Below are 14255 nucleotides of genomic sequence, written 5' to 3' on the forward strand. Positions count from 1 at the left end.
AATTCTTCTTCTTTTTTTCTTTTCGGCTGTTCCCTTCAGGGGTCGCCACAGCGAATCAGTTTCCTCCATCTAAGCCTGTCTTCACTATCCTCCACTCTAACTAACACCAGCCACCTTCATGTCTTCATTCACTGCATCCATAAACCTCCTCTTTGGTCTTCCTCTAGACCTCTTTCCTGGCAGCTCTAGACTCAGCATCCTTCTACCAATATATTCACTGTCTCTCCTCTGAACATGTCCAAACCATCTCAGTCTGGCCTCTCTGACTTTATCTCCAAAACCTCTAACATGTGCTGTCCCTCTGATGTATTCACAGAGAGTGCAAAATAATATGTTTTAAAAAGAATACTCACCACCCATAACTGTTTATCGACTGCACAACTTCAAAAATTTTGAGGAGGAGCCCCTGACGGACCATTGTTTGTGAAGTAAAATTACTCTTAAAACTACAAATGAAGTGATAGTGAATTTTTATTAATAACTTGCTTTTGTTTTCTTTAGCAAAGCAATGAAACACTCTGCTTAAAAAGGCCCCCATGTAGCCCTTCCTCCATTTTCTTAAAATGTTTTTATCATAAATGTTAGGAACAGGTCTTTAATGTGATCTGACTGTATACTAAAATGAAAACATACAACAAAGAATAGGAGAAATTTAGTGGGAAGGTGTTAGAGAAGATGTACATGTTTCCTGATCCTGGCTCCCACGTTATAATCCATTATAATGTTTCAGATTTTTGCCATTATTGACAATAAAGATGCAGACATCTATAGTGGATGCTTGACACAGTCTCAATTTATCAGTCTCTACTTCTTCATATCACTGCGTCTGTAATGTTAGGAATATGCTACTAATAAAGTCCCCTCGGGCTCCGGGGCTCAGGTTGTAGATAGGGACAGGCCGATATCATTTTCTCTGGCTAAAACGGATAACCGATATTTCCACTACAACTGTGATCGATAGCCAATATTTGCCAATACTGATATTGAAATGTCTAAAATAACAAAGTTTAGAGATTTTTTTTTCTTTACTAGAAATGCAATGGCCATTACATTGGCAGGAACAGTACAGATATGCATCCTAAATAGAAACTATCAAAGTATAAACATAAACTTAGCTTCAATATTAACAGAGCGTCGTTTTCAAGCACAAGCAATCGGTCTTTGAGATCACTTGAAAATGATAGTGTTTTAATTTAGGAGCTTTTAAACAAGTAAAAATAAATAAAAACATGCTTAGTATAAATAATATATTTTAAACTTTAAATATACAACTTCGTAGTTTTGCATAAAATGTATCTATTAACTGAAAAATGACCGTCAGAAAGTGCTTCTGTGCAACAACTACTTTCTTGTCAGTCCCAGTTTTTTTTTTAAACAAAAGCATCATTTCTTTTCTTTCGAGGGAAAAAGAAGATGGCTGCAGAGGGAACGAACATTATAAAACAAGCAGATAGCGAGTATCCAAGCGCTCAGATACTCGTTACAGCCCAAGTACAGATCGATCATCATGATGCACAAGTCACACATGCGGGGCCTTTGGGGGGGCGGGGGGTGCTTAGGTGATTAGACGCTGCTGTTGGAGGATGGATGCATTAGTTTTTGCCCCACTTCACCAATTTTAACTGCACCCCCTTAGCATACACACGGAAGCACCAAGAGGATGATGGTCCCTGTTTCAATTTTTTGTCATAATTTATTTAAATAAAATTTACATACATATAGCAATTAATATTAACTAAGGTAATGCATTGTGTTGAAAAAAATAAAGTACATTTTCTTCACTAGTTTGAAGGGTTACACGATATTATCGGTTATCGACAATTATCGGCCGATACTGGACATTATGACGTCACGCCAATAATTTAGATAAGAAAACAATTTGCCAGTTAAATGGACTCATAATTAAACGCTTAAACTGCACTCAGTATTTCCTTGTGCTACAACTTGTCTGCTCACCCCAAAGGTTTCAGCTTTATCGGTACTGGTTAACGGTGCCATCGTAGCGGCCAGACCACAGCGTGGACTCCGACTCCCCACAAAGACAGAGCATTTCTCTATTTCTCTCTCTGCTGTAGGAGCTGTACTTTGCAAGGGAGGGGGCTTGTTCCAAAAGGAGACGCAGTGTTTTACAATCGACTTCAAAAACCTTGACAACAAAATAATCCGATGGAGAGGAATCATCACAGGACAGGAATCGCATTTTAATAGAGAGAAATTAGGCTGGGAACCGTGAACTACGCTCATTCTGTGACACAATTAAAATTATAAAGAAAATGGCATTTGACATTTAATTTTCAAAAAGTTCATTTGAAATGAATTTTCTCTGACGGAGGAGCTCTGACGTCATCGTTGTGCGCCCTAGGGACGTTCCAGACCTCCTATAGATTTTTGAGACACTTATTGCGCGACAGAATATGACGACGAGAAAGCAATGTCAATTGGCTTTGTCACTTTAATTCTGTTACAGAATGAGCGGTGTTGAAGAAGAAAATGAAAAAGCATTCTGAGGATTGCTTTTTCATTTTATATAAGAGACAAATATTGCAGTTACATTTTAAAAAGGAAAAGCATTTCTATTAATCCATTTTAATTTTCACATTTGATATTTATGATTGAATTTTGGTACACATTTATCATATAACTTTTTGAAAATGAAATGTCAAATGCCATTTTCTTTATAGTTTTAATTCTGTCACAGAATGAGCAGTGTTGAAGAAGAAAAAGAAAAAGCTGTTCTTAGAATTGCTTTTTCATTTTATTTAAGAGACAAATATTGCAGGTACATTGTGAAAAGGAAAAAGCATTTCTGTTCATGCATTTTCATTTTCAAATTTGATATTTCTGAATTTTGGTACACAATTACTAAAGAGCCTTTTGAAAATGAAATGTCAAATGCCATTTTCTTTATCATTTTAATTACGTTACAGAGTAAGCTGTGTTGAAGAAGAAAATGATAAAGCAGTTTTGATAATTGCTTTTTAATTTCATTTAACCCTTCCGCCCCAAAATACATGACTGACCTCCTGACCCCGTATGTACCAGCCAGACCTCTCCTGTCATCTGGATCCGGTCTTTTATCAGTTCCTAGAGTCAGAACTAAACATGGAGAAGCTGCATTCAGCTTCTATGCACCACAGATCTGGAATAGACTTCCAGAAAACCTTAGATCTGCTGAAACACTCAGTGTATTTAAATCCAGGTTAAAGACTCACCTGTTCTCAGCTGCATTTGATTAATATCTATTCAAAAGTTTACGTCCGCACTTTTTATCTATGCTTGTTTTAAATTAAAATCTTTTTACGTTCTTTTAATTTTATTTTAATGATCCCATTTTTACTATTTCTTTTGATTGTTTCTTTTAATGTTTTATGTAAAGCACTTTGAATTGTCTCTGTACATGAAATGTGCTATACAAATAAACTTGCCTTGCCTCACTCTCCTTGGTTTGTTTATGTTAAAAGTGGGGTCATCTGGACCCCACAAGACAGTGCGCTGAACTTTTTTTTCATCATTGATTTTTGAGTTTCACTAATGTCCATGGCAGACATAAAATCCTGTCCACATTTGTCATGGAAGGAATCACACATCAATATGTGGTTGGAGTCATCTGGACTGTCTCTCCTCTGAACATGTCCATCTGAAACACCGTAGGTGGACTGGCTTTTGCTTTATGCACTGCTGCAAGAAGAATATTTAATAAATTGGAGGATGCTAGTTTGTTGTTAGCTTCGGCTAGTGTAGAAAAACAGTGTACAGACAGTCCACTAAGAAAAGGATAATCCAGTTGAAAAAAATATTATACAGTTTCTGGTTTGGAACACAGGACTGGATTATCCTCTCTTTAGTGTACTGTCTGTACGTTTCTCAGTGTTAGCCGGAGCTAACAACAAACCGGCATCCTCCGATTTACCTTCAAACCTGGGGCTATGTGGCCTAATCAAATAACTTAAATTTTTGTCAGCAGTTATTTTTTTATTTTTGCTTTGATCACTTTCTTTATTTTTGCTAAGATCACCCTTATGTTTACAGTAACTTTTTATTTTTACTGAGATCACTTTTTTGTTTGCAGCTATTTTTATTTTTTATTTTTGCAATGTCTCCTTTTTTCGTTTGCCTTTATTTATTTATTTTTTTTTTCTTGCTGCAATGGCGGTTCTTGGGCACCATAATATTTGGATTTTTCTAGGTGTGCAAAAGAAGAAAAGGCAGAAAACAAACAACAAATCTCTTTGTAAGACGTACATTTATACCCCAATTTATTTATTTATTTTTTTTATAATACATTGCTGTATTATAGGGTGTTACAGCGTGGGCAATATTACGATATAAAACAGTCTTACAATCTCTAAAGGTGACAATGTGTCATTTTTGAGAGATTGTTTTATCACAATCTTCTATGAAAAGCTGCACTAGCGAGAAGGCAAAAGCTTGTTGACTGCGTGTGATTTTAAATCCAAGCCCTGCTACAGACTGGCGACCTGTCCAGGGTGTACCCTGCCTTCCCCCATCAGTAGCCGGGATAGGCTCCGGCACCCCCGCGACCCCGAAAGGGTAGAAGCGGCCAAGAAGATGAATGAATGAAATGTAGAGTTCTAAGACATAATCCATTATTTTTCTTTTTTTAAGAAAAAAGTGACCAAGACCCACGAATTGAACAAGTGACCTCAGTGTGAAAGAAGGTGAGCACTTTTTTATTTAGTTGGAAAAAAAGAGAGACCTCCTGACATCACAAGCGCACCACAATCTCCCTCAGCTTAAGCTGATCACAGAGTCACCAACTCGACGGGGCTCTAAACTGGCCACGATGGAGAGAATTCTTGCACAGGAAAAGGCCCTGTCTGAAGTCCTCAAGGCTGACAAGAAAACTAAACATCTGGCTCTGACATGGCAAGACCTGGATCTGATAGAGTCCTTAAAGAAAGCCACTAAGAGACTTCACTGATGCCCTCTCGCTACGTGAGTGTGTCGTATGTAAAGCCTGTACTGCACCTTCTTCAGAACAACCTGCTGAAGGCAGAAGACAATGACTCAGAGTTGACAAAAAAATAAAGTCGACTGTGAATGACTACCTCATGGAGAAATACAGTGATCCTGCCACTGATGCTCTGCTGGACATGACATCACTTATAGACCCAAGGTTCAAAACCCAATATATTGATGCTGCTAACAAAAGACAAATTAATGAGAGAGCTCTAACTGAGCTTCAATCCCTGTCTCCAGAACCAGAGTCCAGAACCTTCCACCTCCATGCCCCAGAGTGGTCCCATTACAAATCTATTAAAGAAAGTGAAGCACGCCTTGGGCAGCTTTCTGAAAGCTGCAGCTGCTCCTTCAACCTCTGGGGAACAAGACGCTCCCTCTGTGAAGGAGCTTGTTGAAAAGGACCAACAGTCCTACTTGGCACTCCCCAATGTTGACAGTGAGGTGAATCCTCTGGAATGGTGGAGGGTACATGAGGTAAACTTTCCAAAAGTCAGCCAGCTTGCACTCAAATACTTGTGCATACCTGCCACAAGTGCCCCATATGAGCCCAGCAGAGGTGGTAACATTGTTACTTGTCAAAGAGCAGCTCTGAAACCAGATAAAGTGGACAAGCTAATTTTCTTGGCTAGAAACCTGTGAAAACCACAATTTCCTCTTTTTCAGAATGTTTATGTTCAATAGATATGCAAATCAGAAACAGTTGTACTGAAGTGTTGTGATTTTTACACTAAGTCTTGTTCACTGTTAGTTTTTAGGCAATTCATTGTTTAATCTATCAATATGACTATTATTCAGAAATACACTTTAAAAGTTGCACTATAAAAGTAAAATATTTGTATGGTATAAATTAGGGCTGTCAGATTTAGCGCGTTAAAAACGCATTAATCTGACACGTGCTTGACGCCGACAATTTTTTTGACGCATTAATCACGGATTTCCATAGACTGTATATAATGGGAGGACCTCATAGCTCGGTAAGTCCATTATTTTTACAGTCAATGGGATTTTCTCATACGTGCCTTTCCACACCGCGCAGGCGTCCCTCATCGCCCTAACCCGGCTGCTCTCACTAACTCACCGACGGGTCTCCAACCACCGAGCTGCGAGCTAAACCCGGCCGGCGCTAGGACCTGGAGAGCTCCTGCACCCTAACCCGGCTTCGGTTCGAGTCCAGTACCACGCCTGGTGGTACCGGCTCGCGTCCCGAGAGCTGCGGACCCCCGACGTTCTGAACAGCAAGCGCACCGGGGGACGTTTTAAATGTTCTGGAAGTTTAAGCGTGATCCAACCACAGCATAGCGGTCTGTCTGCCGGCATATTCATCACGTGAACCCCCCATCGAGCTGCAGCCAGAGAACGCGGCGGCAAGTAACAGACTGTCAAACTATTCACAGTGTATCCCGCTTTTCTCAGTCTTTAAGGTTTTAAAAAAGAAAAGTTAATTGGAAATGATAAATCTCTATTTCATTTATTACTGTAGTTCAGCAGAGGAGGAAAAGATTTGGTCCTGACAAAAAATGAACATGAAAGTGTTATGGAAATGTTATTTTGATGTTTTTTATTTAATTTTACTGAACCTTGATTGAAGTTTTGAATTTAAAATACCCTTCACTTGCACTTGGGCTTTTGTTAGGCATTTTATGTTACAGCCTTTTATTGTTAAGAAAGTTTATCTCAATACAATGTTACAGAATAAAGTATTTCTGATGAAAACTATTAGTTTTGACACTCTTGTTTTCATAATTAATGTAGAACTGCTAAATGCCATGAACCACACATTTTTTTCTTTTAAAAAAGGCCACATATTAATATGCGATTAATCGCGAGTTAACTCTGAACAAAGTAGGATTAATCGCGATTAAAAATTTTAATCGCCTGACAGCTCTAGTATAAATGTTATTTGAAGTGTCTCTGCTAAATTCGAAATTGTTTTATATAGTTTACATGTTATATATATATAAATATTTTTATTCTTATTGTTTAATTACTCAAACTTTTTTATGTCAAATTGTAGGGATGTCCCGATCCGATCACGTGATCGGAAATCGGGCCCGATCACGTGTTGGAGGACTCGATCAAAATCGGACTCCTTTGTCCGATCAGGATCGGATATTTCATTATATCTCATTATGATCAGAGCTTTATATTTCATCTTATCATTACGGATAAATACTCCACTAGAAGTCTGCATGTCATGAAAAGATCACAAAATGTCATTACCAGAAAACGCAGCAGAAAACGACAGCAGCTCAAGCATAAGGCTAATGTACACAAAGCTAACTAGAAAGCTAACGTCCGGGATCAATAACTCTTTTAAAAACACTTTAAACTGACAGTAAGTGTCTCTATTGGTTTGTCATAACTCAAACAACAACCTCTAAAGGTATTCCAACAGAAAAAGACAGTATTTGTTTCTTTTTAATGTGAAGCTCTTCATGCTGCAGGCAGACGGCTAAACAGCAGCTGCTAACTGCTACATGCTAGCACCGTGATTTAACTCCTTAGGACCCAAGCTGTCCTTCGATATGCCCGTTTTATTTATCTGACAGAGAAATAACAGTTAAGAAAATTAACTACTGTGGTAATAAAACCGAAAATGTGATGTCTTAAGAACTTAAAAAATAAGCACATAATCTTAAAAATAACTAAATAAATAAAAGTAATAAATCAAAACTAATAATGATATCAGCTATTCATGAACACTCATCAAATGTTATGCTAAAACAAAGTCATCATTTATTTTTAAGAATTTTAAATGAGGACTGGAATCACATTTGGTCAAAAATTTTCAACAGCTCTAAAGATGTTAAAGCTAAAGTCACTAAACTTTATCACATGACTAATTATCACTTATATAACAAGAAAATTTTATTTTTTTCCTAGTTTATATTTGCTGTATTTTTACTTGTTTAATAAAGCTACTTCACAGAAGTGTTTTATTTACGTTTTTAATGATAAAAGAAGGTTAATGAAATATAAATAAGGGACAAAACAAATCAGTTTATTCAATTTATTCATGTTTTAAATGTCTTATGAAAGTATCGGATCAGAACTCAAATGACTCTGAATCGGATCGGGCCCAAAAAAACCTGATCGGGACATCCTTATCAAATTGTATTCCCTCAGTGGATGAGCCAATGTTAATATTATTGGACTAATTTTCACTGGAAAAAAACTCCCTGTGACTTTAGTTATTGTTTAACCTAGTTTTAATGTTGAGTGATTGTGTTTTGCTACAAATTAGTGTTTATAGGCATTCTCTATGAGTGACATCATACTCAGTCGTTTCAGTTCTCTTTATACAGTCAATGGTAACAAGAGATAACTCCTTTCTGTTGTGACATTTGAAAGTTTGTAGAAGACTGGATTGTTTCAAACAACATGCTAGTAAGCTAACCATAGCTAACAACTGTGAGTCAAATGTCATTTGACTGATGTTTTCTTTGTCAGTAAATATGACAAACTCTTGAGACCTAAACAATGTCATTAATTCTATAATAACATCTTTGGTCTCCTTTGTGTTTACTGTGTTTTGTTTGTGTGATGTTGACTATTGGTTCTGTTCTTTAAAACAGGAAAAGTTAAACACAAAAGAAGATCCAGTTTTGGTAAAATTTAAAGAAAAACAGAGAGCAGATCAGGAGAGACAAGTGCTGAATGAAAAGCTTCTCTACAGATACAAGATCATAGTAGTCTGATTTTTGCCTTTTTTTAATATTTTTTTTTACTCTTTAAGAAAGCGTTCTTTTACTACCTGCTTGCAGGCACACAGGCATGTGCAGTTTCGGTACCAGAACTTTCTGCCAGACTGTTCTCTCCTTCTTAGAACGAGCATAACTAAATCGGTGGATAGTATACATGCGAGCACATCTAATTATATTATAGTCCAGAAATTGTTTAACCTGCTACAGGAATTTTTTCAATCCGTCCAGTAAAAGCTAGGACATTTTCCGGACGAAAATTGCAGTTAATAAAACGACTCGTCACCTTTAAAAAAAAAAGTTAGTTGTCGTCTAATTTTTCCACTAATCGATTACTGTTGATTTATTCTACATGTCCTATAAATTTCATGAGAAAAAAACAATTAGCAGATACTGTTTTTTTAATTTACAAGCCTCCGTGTCCAGGAACTGAACACTGGAACATGATGTCACATGACCAAATTTTGCAAGCTGATTGGCTGAAACCTATGTCTACTATGTAGGAGCATGTAGGAGCAGATTTCTGTATTATTATTTGATAATATGGAAATGAATATTGATTTAATACCACATTTGTGATTTAATTCTTGTAGTTTGCTTGATTAGCTTTCTAACAAACCCCTCCTTTCGTGGATTGGAAAAATAATGAAAAAGTTATTTAAAGGATAATACCCTCTGAACTAGGGCTGTAACCATAGACTGTATAATAATGACTGGACGAAGCAAGCCCTCCTACTTCCGTGTTCCATATAGGAAGTACCACTGGGTTGCAAAAAGGCCAAAGTCCCATTGACTTACATTGAGAAACAGACAGTTATTTCTCAGTCATTTATATGTCAGAATAATCATTCTTCCTCTGCTGCTTTCTGCTTAACTTCTTTTTTCTAATCCTAATTTTTTTTAAAGATTTTTTTCCATTATCACAAGTTATTAGAGTTATAAATTGACCAATCAGATGGCTCAATAAGCGTTTGTGGGTCTGACGTCAAACATCTGGGGGGTTTGGGTGACAGATGATGGGTAGCCAATGGGAGCAGACTTCATCAATGGGTCCGTGAAGACCTTTTAACACCTACTTTACAATTCAACAATGTACCAATCATTGTCCTACTGTTGTTTTCCTCAATGGAATGTACCGATGCAGCAGTTTGAAACAACAAGAGGAGCATGCTGTCGACATTTTTAGATGAGGATTTACTCTGTAGAAATAGATTTCACTCTGAGGTTATGTGCTTTGGACTTTTTTCTTTGTTTAACGTTCGTTTTTCGTTATTTCACTGTTTTGATTGTAGCTTATAAATTATAAGTTACATATATGCGCATAAAATCACCAACCAAAGTTTAAGCTTCGCTGCAATTTTCCAGTTTCAGCCTGAATTAGACGCAGCCGTCTCAGGACCGCGAGACAAACTTGGACCTGGTCGTATTTTCAAACAGGAAAAGATCCAGCTGTTCTCTTGTTAGGATGGTTATTTATTTTAAATACCGCTGAACGCGCTTCTCACGTGCATCTGATCAGACTGTGACGTGGCAGCGAATGACAACTGAAAAGCTGCGGCGCGCGCGAGAGGGACACGCGCATTTCTCCAGCGGCATCACCCAAATGCTCCTTTTATCTCGACAAAAAGGAATAAATGTAAGTAAATCCAAAAGGACCGCTGACAGAATCAAATGTTGGAATGGTTCTCCCTCAAAGGCTTCAGCAATGACTTGTACAATTCTCCGCCGTTATTAAAGTAGAAGCTGTTTACATCCCGCGGTCTCGTGGTCGAGGCGTGGAAAGAGGCAGACGGTTGCAATAAACTCACTCAAGATTGGCGATAGTACTTCCTGTAGATTCCATGACTCAGCTATGACTCAGACCAATCGCTGGAGATTGTTTGCAAATGGCGATATCCGTTTCAGGAATTGACGGTAAAAGCGGCAGCCTACTTTCGGGAGGAGAGGAAGTAATGCATTTCCAATGGGGGACTCAGTGCTCGATCTGTCCATTGTTTTTTACAGTCTATGGCTGTAACGAGTATCCGGGTGCTCGGGTATTCGCGATTTGCTACCGAAAGTTCGAGTACGGATATTTGCGACGTTGAAGATCATGAAATTGTAGTAAAATATGATCATAATATCATCAGGGGACGATGTATTTTTGCTCTGAAATGCAGATTAATGTAGGATTTTAAGTTTACGAACTAAAACAAAGCCGAAAGAGCAGCGGTACCGCCACAGGAAGTAAACACATCTTTGTGATGGTGAAGCTTCCGGTTTTCAAAGTAAAACTAGCGAGAGATTTTTTCTGTTCAAAAACTGAGACTGAAGTTCCGCTCACAGACATAACTTCTGAAAAAATGAATTAGCTTTAACATCGGAGCTTTAGCTCCAGTGTTTACATTATTTTGGTTATGATAACTCTTCAACATTTGACATAATAAACGAAACTCCAGCTTATTCTGAAGAAACAGCCTCGCGCTGCTGAAAGGTGGATGTAATCAACGTAAATCAGCTGATTCTGCTGTGAAAAAAAATATTCATAGGAGTTCTGCAGCAATATGTGATGCTTAGAACGTAAAATATTGAAGAACTTTGAGGATAAAAATCTGTGGAGAACATTTTCAGGTTTTGCTGTTAAATGATCCAAAACAAAAGTGATTTTTATCCTTTATGTTGTTTTACTGCTGAACCAGAAGATTGATAAAAAAAGTTTAAAATTACAAACAAAATTTCTTTTTATCTGAATCTTTGTGTTTTTTTCAGTTTTGTTGGTTCTGATCTCCTGTTCTAAATAAAGGTATAAATGATGATTAAATACAAATAATTAAAATTTTTATTGATCCAGTAAATAGGCATACACATAGCAATAAACATGTTAAAAAGTAAGAATCGTGGTTCAACTCGTGAATTGTTGAGCTTGATTCACGAATCGAATCGGATCGCCACCTAAGTGATGATCCACAGCCCTACACCGAAGTGTGCATTATGAGAAATTAACGCACGACGTGGAGGCCTGAACAGTCCGACGCTAAGCGGAGGACGGTTGCTTCTGGGTATTATCCCACTTATACCATGGTCATTTACAAATTAAATAACTATTCAAACAATATTTAGTACTTTATTCTTGTCATTTCTTTGGTTTAGCTCATTTTTCACAAAAAAGAGGAATATTTGATCCGTGATGCGGTTTGTTGTCACGCTGACATGGAACACGGCATGAAGCCTGAAGCCGTTACAGACCTCAGCTGCAGCTGTAAAGTGTTGCTGTTTTGAAAGAAAGACCTGGACAAATTAGGATATTTTTCTTCTTTTTCTGACGTTAAGCCTTCAGTGAGCAGCTAGAACATAAACAGAACATATTCAGCTTCTGTCTGTGTTTCATTTCACGGCAGGTTCGCTCTTCTGAGCTGCTCTAAAAGCAGAAACTCCCTCTTGTGGTGAAACAGAAGACTACACCTTTCATGTCGAGTGGTGTTTTATTAGAAGGAGAATAACCAATTTGTCAATATTAATTTACCTTACAAAAGGAGAGGAATATAAATGCTGGTCGCTACAATAAGTTAAATAAAGCATCAGTTCAGAGAGAAAGTTCATCCATTACTGCTTGTTTTGTCCAGATGATGAAGTAAAATGTGTTTTAAAGAAGCCTGCGCAGTGATATCGAACGTTTGGTCTGTGTGACCAGAACTTCTTTTTTAGGTGTGCGTTATTACTGTGGTATATCACTTTTTAATCCACACCCAGCAGCCAATCAGAATCGAGTATTCACCCGGACCATGGTATAAGACATTAAGACTCTAATCTTTGTTTCTGGTCACAAAAATGTCGCAGTTTCGCTCTTTATTCATGAATAAAATTATACCCCACTTTTGACCACTTAAAATGCCATAACTTTCTTATTTTTTGAGCTATCTTAATGATCTTTATACCGTTGGAATGGTCTCTTTCAGCCCTTTCCAGTGATATAAATATCAGAGCACTTAATTTGAAAAAATGTCGTCGCATACCTAGTGCCTATTTTCATAGTTTCATCCTAGCTGCTTTTTACATTTGGGCAACGCAAACGACGATTTACCGTAATTCTCCAACAGAAGCAGTCATGGGTCCACTAGAACCTGGATCCGAATGTTGAAGAAGAAGTGTCATACCTATGTGGTGGAGCTGAAGCTGTGGTTTCCAGCAGATATCCAGCAGTCTGCGCTGACGACAGAGCTCCTGCTCGTACTGGACGATGGTTCCTTCACAGAGTCTGAAGATTTCTTCAGCAGCAGCAGCGAGTCGCTCGCTGATCAACTCTCTCAGAGACTGAAGGGAAGACATGGTTCCTGCAGCTGCAGAAGATCTTCAGCTCCAACAAACACCAAAGTCCTCTGAACAGCAGCAGCTCCGATCATCTGCTAGTCTGACAATCACAGCCACGTTGTCTTTACGTTCAACACGTATTCACTCATTTGCGACACTTTAGCTAAAGAGGAATGTTCGGAACCGAACCACGTATCGATACATATCTGTAGAAACCTCATGAACGTCCGGACAAAACACCGCCGTCGTCTCAACACAAGCTAACGCAGCTAGCATGCTAGCGCAGCGCATTGACTGTAAAAATAATGGACTTAGCAAGCAATGAGGTCTCCATTGGAAATGAATTAGTGTGTTTGAGATCCCCCGGCGCCTCGCCTGCATCGTCAATGAGACTAAGCTGCTGCAGGAGGGGGCGGAGAAAGGCGGCTGAGATGAGAGCGAACCATAGACTGTATATAAGAATGACTGGACTGAGCAAGCCCCCCTCCTTCCGTGTTCCATATAGGAAGTACCGCTGGGTTGCAAAAAGGCCAAAGTCCCATTGACTTACATTGGGAAACAGACAGTTATTTCTCAGTCATTTTATATGTCAGAATAATCATTCTTCCTCTGCTGCTTTCTGATTAGTTATTAGAGTTATAAATTGACCAATCAGATGGCTCAATAAGCGTTTGTGGGTCTGACGTCGAACGTCTGGGGGGTTTGATTGACAGATGACGGGTAGCCAATGGGAGCAGACTTCATCAATGGGTCCGTGAAGACCTTTTAACACCTACTTTACAATTCAACAATGTACCAATCATTGTCCTACTGTTGTTTTCCTCAATGGAATGTACCGATGCAGCAGTTTAAAACAACAAGAGGAGCATGCTGTCGACATTTTTAGATGAGGATTTACTCTGTAGAAATAGATTTCACTCTGAGGTTATGTGCTTTGGACTTTTTTGTTTGTTTAACGTTCGGTTTTCTTTTTTTCACTGTGTTTATTGTGGCTTATATATAATAAGTTGTGTATATGCGCATAAAATCACCATCCAAAGTTTCATCTTCGCCACACTTTTCCAGCTTCAGCCTGAATTAGACGCAGCCGTCTGAGGAGCGCAAGACAAAATTGAAAGGACCTGGTCGTATTTTCAAACAGAAAAAGATCCAGCTGTTCACTTGATAGGATGGTTATTTATTTTAAATACCGCTGAACGCGCTTCTCACGTGCATCTGATCAGACTGTAACGTGGCAGCGCATGTGAAGTAACGCTGCGGCGCGCGAGAGGGGGCCACGCGCAG

General features: G+C 38.3%; 1 protein-coding gene across 1 annotated transcript in view; it reads right to left on the minus strand.

Annotated features, from left to right (window-relative positions):
* Positions 1-12871, minus strand: part of LOC112141711 (gastrula zinc finger protein XlCGF57.1-like) — a 17046-nt gene extending 4175 nt beyond the window's left edge. The window contains exon 1 of the mRNA XM_024264860.2: positions 12818-12871. The gene's annotated coding sequence lies outside the window, so the exon portion shown is untranslated. The remainder of the gene's footprint in view (positions 1-12817) is intronic.
* Between the last annotated feature and the right edge of the window lie 1384 nt (positions 12872-14255).

The sequence above is a fragment of the Oryzias melastigma genome, unplaced genomic scaffold, assembly GCF_002922805.2.
Source record: "Oryzias melastigma strain HK-1 unplaced genomic scaffold, ASM292280v2 sc00270, whole genome shotgun sequence".
In the NCBI taxonomy this organism is placed as follows: domain Eukaryota; kingdom Metazoa; phylum Chordata; class Actinopteri; order Beloniformes; family Adrianichthyidae; genus Oryzias; species Oryzias melastigma.